Source organism: Pogona vitticeps, chromosome 4, assembly GCF_051106095.1.
Source record: "Pogona vitticeps strain Pit_001003342236 chromosome 4, PviZW2.1, whole genome shotgun sequence".
Classification (NCBI taxonomy): Eukaryota; Metazoa; Chordata; class Lepidosauria; order Squamata; family Agamidae; genus Pogona; species Pogona vitticeps.
The window spans coordinates 150,466,929-150,476,945 of NC_135786.1; positions in this window are offsets into that span (position 1 = coordinate 150,466,929).

Consider the following 10,017-nt stretch of genomic DNA (forward strand, 5'->3'; position numbering starts at 1 on the left):
TATTAATAGCCATGTTCCACATTTCTTTATACCATTATTCCATATTAAATTATTTATTATTTTTTCGAGTTTGTTGCAAATATCATCCTTGGCACAATAGCCATAGCAATAATTAGTTCTTTTTCCTCTTTTTAAAATTGATAATTATTATCCATATTCAACAAAGCAATCATTGGAAACATTTGTACATCAATACCCATTATTTCTGTAATCTCCAATGAATGATCATTAACCATTCCTACTTTCTTATTTCACATGTCCACCACATATGTAAATAAGTGCCCTTTTCATTTCCACATCTCCAACACAAGGACGGTTATTTAACATATTCAATTTCACCAATGTTAGATACTACTTCCATATAACTTTATAACTTTTTTTTACCTTTATGGACATATTTTTCATTTTCATTTTACTCCAAATTTTATTCCTTTCTGCCCCTTTGATTTCCTTGGACAAATTTCCTTGCCAAATTTCTTTTAAACCTATTGTTTTATATTCTGCCTGCATTAACATCATATAGGTTACACTTCCTATCCCCTTTTTATTTTTCCTAGTTCTATTTTTCAGTTTCTATTCAAATGTTGTCAATAGTCTACCCTCTCTTTCTTTTATTTTCCAGTCTTTTGTCCAATTGAATTATATTTAACCATGGAGTCCCCTCTTATTCCATTACAGCTCTTATTTGCTCCTTGCTATTCATCTTTTTAGCCAATCCTTTATTCTAATAATTTCCTTATCAATTAATACCTTCTTTGATTTCCTTTTCAGATTTTACGGGAAGTTCTTTAATTCAGCCAGCTGAGTCGCAGGATAATTCAATGGATTCATTACTCCTCTATAACTTTTCCAACTTTCTAACATACTGCTCAAAAAGCTTATCAGTACTTTTTATCACATCTCTAATATTTTCTTTAATATATATATTCTTCATAGTTTCCTCTTTTTATAAATAAAATATAATCCCTCCAAATTACATTTTTATTACAGTATTTGGAATATGTCTCAGTTGATTTGCAATATAATAAAGTTTAATATTGGGTATACATAATCCTCTTTCCTTTTGTGATATATACCACAACTTTTTATTAAATCTTGCTCTCTTATTTCCATTATAATACATATTAATCATTATCTGTGATTCTCTTAACAGATTTTCAGTGAGTTTTATAGGTAACATCCAAAATAAAAAGTTTATTTTAGAAATAATTTTCATTTTTCATAACGAAATTCTTCCAGACAAGAAATGTTTAATTTTTGCAATTCTTTTATTTGGTCTTTAATCTGTTTCCTCATGTTATCAAAATTCAATTAAATAATATCCTGTTCATTCCAAGTAATATTTGTCCCTAAATATTTTATTATATTTTCCTGCTTACCCTCACAACTATCTTTCATCTTTACCTTGTTCCTCACTGGCATGATTTATCATTATGCATTCTGATTTATCCCTGTTCACTTTTAATCCAGTTACCTTTTCAAATATCTTCAAATGTTGCTTAATCCTTTCTATTGAATCTATTGCATCCTCAATTATTAATAATGTATCATCTGCAAATAAATTCATTTTATTTTTTCCTCTATATCCTATTCCTTTTATAGCTTTGCTGTCTCTAATTACATTTCCTAACATTTCTATGATCTAGACAAATAATACTGGAGATGTAAGATATACAGCAAAAGAAACAAAAAATTAAACAGGAGTGTTAGCATTAGACATTTTCAAAGCATTTGATTCGGTGGAATAGGATACATAAAAATGATGGTTAAATATTTTGTGTTTGGTAATTGTTTTAGACATATAACACAACAATTGTCTTCTGATAACATAGCAGCAGTTTTAGTTAACAATAGTATAACAGAAGCAACACCTCTAGGTCGAGGAATAAGGCGTGATGAAATGAGCTGTATATACCTTTGCAGATAAGGATAGGGTTGGAACTTTTACAAACTACATTTAGTTCTCTTTGGAAATCAAGTAAAATGAAGAGAGAATCCCATATGGATTTTTTCCCTGTTGGCATCATTTGAACCAAAATCTAATTAGTGCAACTTCTTAGGAAGAAATATGGCACTCCACTATCGGAAACAAGTAATTTTAGGATTCGAACCTTCTGTGATTTATGAATGTAGAATGTTACTTCTGCACCTGCAAAGTTTTCTGTACTCTTCTCTTGAATTTTTAAGAACTCCATCCATCCATCCATCCATCCATCCATCCATCCATCCATCCATCCATCCATCCATCCATCCATCCTTCCTTCCTTCCTTCCTTCCTTCCTTCCTTCCTTCCTTCCTTCCTTCCTTCCTTCCTTTATGCAATAGTTATTACATTTGTTCTTGTTGGTTTGGCCATTATTGAAATTGTGGAGACATTAGGCCTCCAAGATGCCCACATAATTCTAAAACCTGTGCCAAAAGTGGGGGGTTTGCAAGCCCCTAATGTTCCTGTCTTCCATTGCAAAATGTCTGTGCAAATGTGTCTTTTCTCTTTGTGAAGCTATGCAGAAATCGCAAGACCAAGCGACTGGCCAATAGACTGAAAAGATGGCAAACAACACATCTGATGTCTTTGATTTTTCACAGTCTATGCAACAAAAGCACCAACTATTATACTTTTTGGCAATTTGAGATACTCATGTAGAAATAGTTCTTGGAAGCATAAAAACTCTATAAAGTTGAGACTGAAAGAAAAGATCTCACCCTATTGCCAGCAAGATGGAGAAGGCTGTGATTTCTCCTTTTATGAACAAACACCATTCAATGTATTCTCAAAGGCTTTCACGGCCGGGATCTGATGGTTGTTGTGGGTTTTTCAGGCTCTTTGACCGTGTTCTGAAGGTTGTTCTTCCTGATGTTTCACCAGTCTCTGTGGACGGCATTTTCAGAGGACAGGAGTCCAGTCGTCTGAAGATGCTGGCCACAGAGACTGGCGAAACGTCAGGAAGAACAACCTTTAGAACACGGCCAAATAGACCGAAAAACCCATAACAACCAAACACCATTCATTTAGCTGTGTTTTCAGGTCCCCTCTTTTTTGCTTTCTTTGTTTGCATCATGGCCACATTATTTTAGAATGCAATGCCATATAAATGCAAGTATATGGCTGTAGTAGGCATGATTTAAAGAACTGCCATTGTTCTGTCTATGGCTGTTTAGTTCTGATTTAGAATTCATATCCATGCTGGAAACACAGTGTGCGAATCATGAAAGATTACATCAATGCCACCAGAGGCTGCAACGAAAGAAGCAGAATAGGAACATTGGGGATTGTGATGATGTATTGTAATGACACTGCATTATTTCCTGCTAAAACCATTAACCCATGGCACTGCTCTAAGTCCTTTTAAATTAATGACAAACACTTTAAACTCTCTGGGACTCTTCAAGGAAATGATAGCACAAAAGAACCAAAGCCAAAACCACTTACGGCATCCTGCAAGGTTTAGTTTTCATTTTTAAAAAATCTAAGCTCCAAGCATATGCATTACCTTGAACTGGAAGGGAGCCCCATTAAACATACTGGGTCTGGTGTCTGCATAAATACGTGTGGCAGGATTTGGTACTCTTCCCCTCACCCCCATTTGGGTTGGTTGTCCCTTAGGATAGGGAAATGAATCTTGCTGCCTCTTGTTCTCAGGCAGAAATGAAGACAACATTCAAATAAATAAAAAGAAACACTCTCCTCTCCTCAGAATGCAACTACTCTATACAATACATACAGAGAGAGAGTTCATGAAAGTTTTTGGGCTATTTTTTTCTGGAAGAAATGCCAAGCTGCATGGGACTATTAGAATTCCTGCATAGAATGACACCTTTCCTGCATAGGATTCGCCTGGAAAGGACAGAGGAAACCTCAAGCTGTGGATGATTGTAAACGTTCCTATGCAGGAGAGCAAGATTCATCAGCAAGGGCATTAAGTTGCACAGAGTTTTATGGGTTCCTGCACAGAAAAGCAGAAAGGTCAAGAAAAGACTGCAGTCTCATCTTAGCAGGAAGTCAGAACATCTTTAAATGCAGGGAGAAGCCTTGACAGAGAGTTTCAGAAAGGTGAGACTCAGAAAATTGCTAAGAATAAGTAATATTGCAATACTGATTAAATCCTTACCTTAAGAGAAGTATAAAGACTGCTTGCTAAATTCTTTGTTCTTGTGAATCTAAATTGTATCAAAGTGACAAGACACCTCAAAACAGGACTTTTCAAGCCCTGTAAAATTCCTTTCCTCCAGCCAAGGTGAAGACCAGAGGTGTTGTTTTTCTTCATTGTATTGTCCATAATTTGCACAATCTGCCTCTGTACAAATCAAGTGTCCTTCCCCCTTGAGAAACAAAACACACACATATATTAAGTGCAAAATACTGTAAGTGATTGTTAAAAAGAGAGAGAGAGATGCAGACAGTCCCACCCATGCATCTAATCCTAAAAGGTCCATGCAAAAAAGTGGCAACCATTGATTGCCCTTTTGCACAATGTATGTTATTTGTGTTCAAGAGATATTTGTGTGGTCACACTTCGTTTGCACACACTCAAATCACTCTCATTCTCTTTTCAAAAATGCCATAAAATGCCTTGCCATGTCTTGGTCTGTATCCCTGGGGTACAGAGCATAATTCTCTAGTCCTCACATGAAAGGGTGATTGAGGATTTACATCACTCCACAGGAGAAATCAGTTAGGGCCCTGTATGCTGCCAATTCCTCTTTCTCTCTCATGCTCCCTTTCCATCTGTCTTTTCCTACCCAAGTAGTTGACTGGGACCTGCACTGACAATTGCATAAACGGTTGTATGAGATTGGACTGAGGGTTACATTTGCCCTTCAGGGTGCATGTTGTTCATCTCTATTGTATATGATTGTGCATTTAGATGGAGAAAAGCCACTTATGACAGCCAGCTTTGTCTGTATCACTTTCTCTGATATTCACATCTTTTTGAGAAAAATCTGTTCTTTCCTATCTCTGTATCTGTTTCTGTGTTGCTTAGTCATTAAGTCATGTCTGACTCTTCGTGACCCCATGGACCACAGCATGCCAGGCCCGCCTGTCTTCCACTGCCTCCTGGAGTTGGGTCAACGTCATGTTGGTAGCTTCGATGACACTGTTCAACCATCTCATCCTCAGCCGTTCCCTTCTCCTCTTGCCTTCACACTTTCTGAATATCAGGGTCTTTTCCAGGGAGTCTTCTCTTCTCATGAGATGGCCAAAGTATTGAAGCCTCAGCTTCAGGATCTGTTTGTCCAGTGAGCACTCAGGGTTGATTTCCTTCAGAATGGAGAGGTCTGTTCTCCTTGCAGTCCAGGGGACTCTCAAGAGTCTACTCCAGCACCACAATTCAAAAGCATCAATTCTTTGGCAGTCAGCTTTCTTCATGGTCCAGCTTTCACTTCCATACATCGCTACTGGAAAAACCATTGTTTTGACTATGCGGACCTTTGTGAGGTCCCTACCATTTTTGTCCTTTATCATGTCCATCTTTGCACAAAATGTTCCTTTAATACCTCAGATTTTCTTGAACAGATTTCTGGTTTTATCCTTTCTATCCTTTTCCTCTATTTCTTTGTATTGTTCATTTAAGAAGGCCCTCTTGTCTCTCCTTGCTATTCTTTGGAAGTCTGCATTCAGTTTTCTGTAGCTTTCCCTATTTTGTTTCCCTTCTCCTCTCTGCTATTTATAAGGCCTCGTTGGACAGCCACTTTGCTTTCTTGCAGTTCCTTTTCTTTGGGATGGTTTTTGTTGCTGCCTCCTGTATAATGTTACGAGCCTCCATCCATAATTCTTCAGGCACTCTGTCCACCAAATCTGGTTCCTTAAATCTGTTCTTCACTTCCACTGTGTATTCATAAGGGATTTGGTTTAGATTATATATGATGAACCCAGTGGTTTTTCCTACTCTCTTCAGTTTAAGCTTGAATTTTGCTATGAGAAGCTGATGATCAGAGTCACAGTCAGCTCCAGGTCTTGTTTTTGCTGACTGTATAGAGCTTCTCCATCTTTAGCTGCAGAGAACATAATCAATCTGAGTTCAGTATTGCCCATCTGGTGATGTCCACGTGTAGAGTTGTCTCTTGTGTTGTTGGAAAAGAGTGTTTGTTATGACCAGCTTGTTCTCTTGCCAAACTCTATTAGCCTTTGCCCTGCTTTGTTTTGAACTTCAAGGCCAAACTTATGTGTTGTTCCTTTTATCTCTTGACTCTCTACTTTAGCATTCCAGTCCCCTATAATGACAAGAACATCTTTGGTGTCAGTTCTAGAAGGTGTTGTAAGTCTTCATAGAATTGATCAATTTCAGCCTCTTCAGCATTGGTGGCTGGTGCATAAACTTGGATTACTGTGATGTTGAAAGGACTGCTTGGATTCTTATTGAAATCATTCTCTCATTTTTAAGATTGTATCCCAGTACAGCTTTTCCCACTCTTTTGTTGACTATGAGGGCTACTCCATTTCTTCTACGGGATTCTTGTCCACAAAAGTAGATATGGCAATCATCTGAATTGAATTCACCCATTCGCGTCCATTTTAGTTTACTGACGCCCAGGATGTCAATGTTTATTCTTGCTATCTCCTCTTTGACCACATCCAGCTTCCCAAGGTTCATAGATCTTACATTCCAGGTTCCTATGCATTATTTTTCTTCGCAGCATCAGATTTTCCTTTCACTTCCAGGTGCATCCACAGCTGAGTGTCCTTTTGGCTTTGGCCCAACCACTTCATTAGCTCTGGAGCTACTTGTACTTGTCCTCCACTCTTCCTCAGTAGCATTTTGGATGCCTTCTAACCTGAGGGGCTCATCTTCCAGCATCATATCTTTTAACCTTTTGTTTCTCTCCACAGGGTTTTCTTGGCAAAGGTACTGGAGTGGCTTGCCAGTTCCTGCTCAAGGTGGATCGCGTTTAGTCAGAACTCTCCACTATGACCTGTCCGTCTTGGGTGTCCCTGCATGGCATAGTCCATAGCTTCTCTGAATTACTCAAGCCCCTTTGCCACAACAAGGCAGCAATTCATGAATGGGTCTGTATCTGTTACCACTAAAAATTATACATGTTTTTGAATAGAGATATTCTCAGCAAATCATTTTTGAAGCATTTCCCCCTAAAATATGCATCATTAATAAAATTGTCCCTAATTTGTTATTAAATGTTTCCTAATATATACTGTATGCATTTGTTTAAACCAAATAAATTAAGCACACAATTTGGGAAAATGTGGAAAAATATACCACAGATATCCTGGACTTCCAGTTCACATATTAACTCAAGAAGCAGAAATTCTGTTGGTTCATATTGAAATTCAAAGCAAACAAATTTTGCCCCCATTCACACATCATGAAGCTCAGAATGTCAAATGAATGCAAAACAAGCTTTGCAATACATTCTTAATGTGTGTGGAACATCTTTTTGCTAATGGCATGCCTTCTCATTACAGTTTTATTATCTCCGAAAACACGCTTTGCTCTCTTGTCCTCAGTGATGACCGTACATAATTAGGAGAGTTACAAGATGTGATGCTTTGAATAGCATCAGCATTGAAAAGATGTGGGGAAAGGATCTACTTTCCTGTTAGAATAAGGAAAAAGGGCCAGCTATTGTTAGTGCTGTAAATAGTCATTTCTGTGTCCTCGTCAAGATGCAAATTCTACACTGTCAGCATGATGAGCTTCATACTTGAGGGGACCTCAGCTGAGTGTTTCCATTGCCTCCTTCCAACACTGGTGTGGTGGCAGAAGAGGTAGGTGGCAGGAATATAAAATTTCACTTACTTCATTCATTCCAGTGAAAATGGAAACTCCAAAAGTTTCTTCTAGATCTTGTTCCCAAGCATCACTGAGAATGCTTTGATCAGTCAAGATGGATTCCATGAACTCTTTGATCAACCAAACAGAAGTTAGAACAATATCTGCTTGCATACTCACTAGGTACTATAATATTTTAATTCACTCTAGTTGGACTTCAATTTGCTTCTATCTGGTAAGCAACCCAAAATTTATCCCAGTGCTCTGATGGAGATGGCTATGTCCGTGTATGTTCTTTTCTCTATTCCCCAGCCCTAAATGAAACTTATTTTCCAAAAACAGACAATGTTGGAGGGAAAAGGCCTCTATCTGAATGCTCAGTGGAAATTTCCAACTACATGGCCCTGAGGTGAAGCATTAAATCACATCCTCACAGTCTTCATGTAATCAGCTTTAAACTTACCTTTAAAAGATTGTGTCTTGACAACTTTTGCCATGAATTTATGGGACATTCATTTATAACTTTTCTGCACTACTGTGTGTGCCTGAAGAAGTGGGATTTTTATTCCATGAAAGCTTGCACTATTTGACTTTTAGTGTCACATTTTTCTACATTTGTATTGTGTAATGACTACAGTACATGGCTTTTTTGGATTTTTTTTAAACTCTCCTAGATGGGTGGGATTACAAGAGTCTGTGTATTTTTCACATTTCAGGACTTGTATAATTTCAACCAGACCAGATGGGCGGGATATAAAACAAACAAACAAACAAAAAATACATAAATAAATAAATAATGTTATTGGCATCAGAGGCAGGCAATGTCTTAGGTTAGAGAGGGGATGTCTTTAGCTTCCTAAAATACCCCTGAGTTATGTGATGTCAAGAGCATGGCAGGAAACCAAACTGACAACTCTCCCTTCATCATCTGCTAATTGAAAGTCGGAGGTAGGTATCTGTGCAGCATTTATTCCCTGATGACGATTTTCCTGAAATACTGGCTGAATCCTGTTGCAGTTATGAAAATGCACCACTTTTAAAGAGAAATTGTTAAGAAATTGCTGTAGATCTTACCTGCTGCACACCAAATATTGTGACTCAGAATAAAACAAACAATGTCTTCAGAGATGCTAACTTATGTCAAATTACTCCCCAAATTTATGTCATTTGCACAACTGTGTAGCAGAATTCCAGCAATCGCTTCATAGGTGAATTTTGGGAGTGCAGTTATTCTTAAATTCATGCTGTCTTTGCCCCCCTCTCTTTCTCTCTCTCGTACAAACAGCATTGTAAATTTCAAAGCAGTACAAATACTGATGTGTATTTTGTCCTATTTCAAAATAGGGTGGGATCCTTGGATAGATGGCAAGAATACCCCTCAGCAGAATGAGCAGGAGGACCCCTAGATGTATCATATCAATACTGGCTCAGAGGTAGGAAACCTAAGTCTCTAACCTCCAAATGTAAGGCTTGAATTTGTATGACAAGTGACAAGCAATGAGAGTCTTTGGCAAAATGTCCCTCTTGAAAAACACGGCTTTTTTCTCCCAACTTATTATGGAAGTGAACTCTCTCCTTCTCCCTCTCCCTCTCCCTCTCCCTCTCCCTCTCCCTCTCCCTCTCTCTCTCTCTCTCTCTCTCTCTCTCTCTCTGTGTGTATTAAAGTTCAACATGCAAATAAACAAAAATAACCCCAGAGTAGAGCCCCAGAGGGGAAAAAATCTTACATTAAATATAAGAGTTTAAGAAATTCTTTGGAACAAGTGGATTGGAAGTGGGTGGAAATTCATTGGGTAGTCAGAATCTCTAATTGGAAGTTCTTAGATATCAAATTAACCTCCAAAAAGCTCTTGAAGAGAACAGGCAGGAAGTAGTTTTTAAAAACAATTTCTTAAATGTTTTTGAAAGTGTAACAAGGTTTTTACAAGGTTTTTTTTTTTTTTAGGGGCAGAAAAAGTTTCCAGAAGAGCATTGTTTTAAAACTGCTGTCTGAGTGTTAATCCCAGTAAATCCCATGCTCGGTCAAAACCAACCAGAAAAGGAAAAAAGGGAGGGACGAGCTGTAACTTAATTGAAAAGTGCTCTAAAGCTAGGAAAAGGTTTATCTATCTATTTATTTAAAATAGTTTTTAATATAAAAAGTTAAAAGTTGCTTAACAATTAATAAGTTCTTACTGAGATATCTAGTGTGTTACCTAAATTTGATCATAAGTATTGCTGTTTTGCCAAAGGCTGCTCTCCTTCTCCATGCATGGCTACTCTGAACCAGCAAAGGAGCTTGCCCAGAACA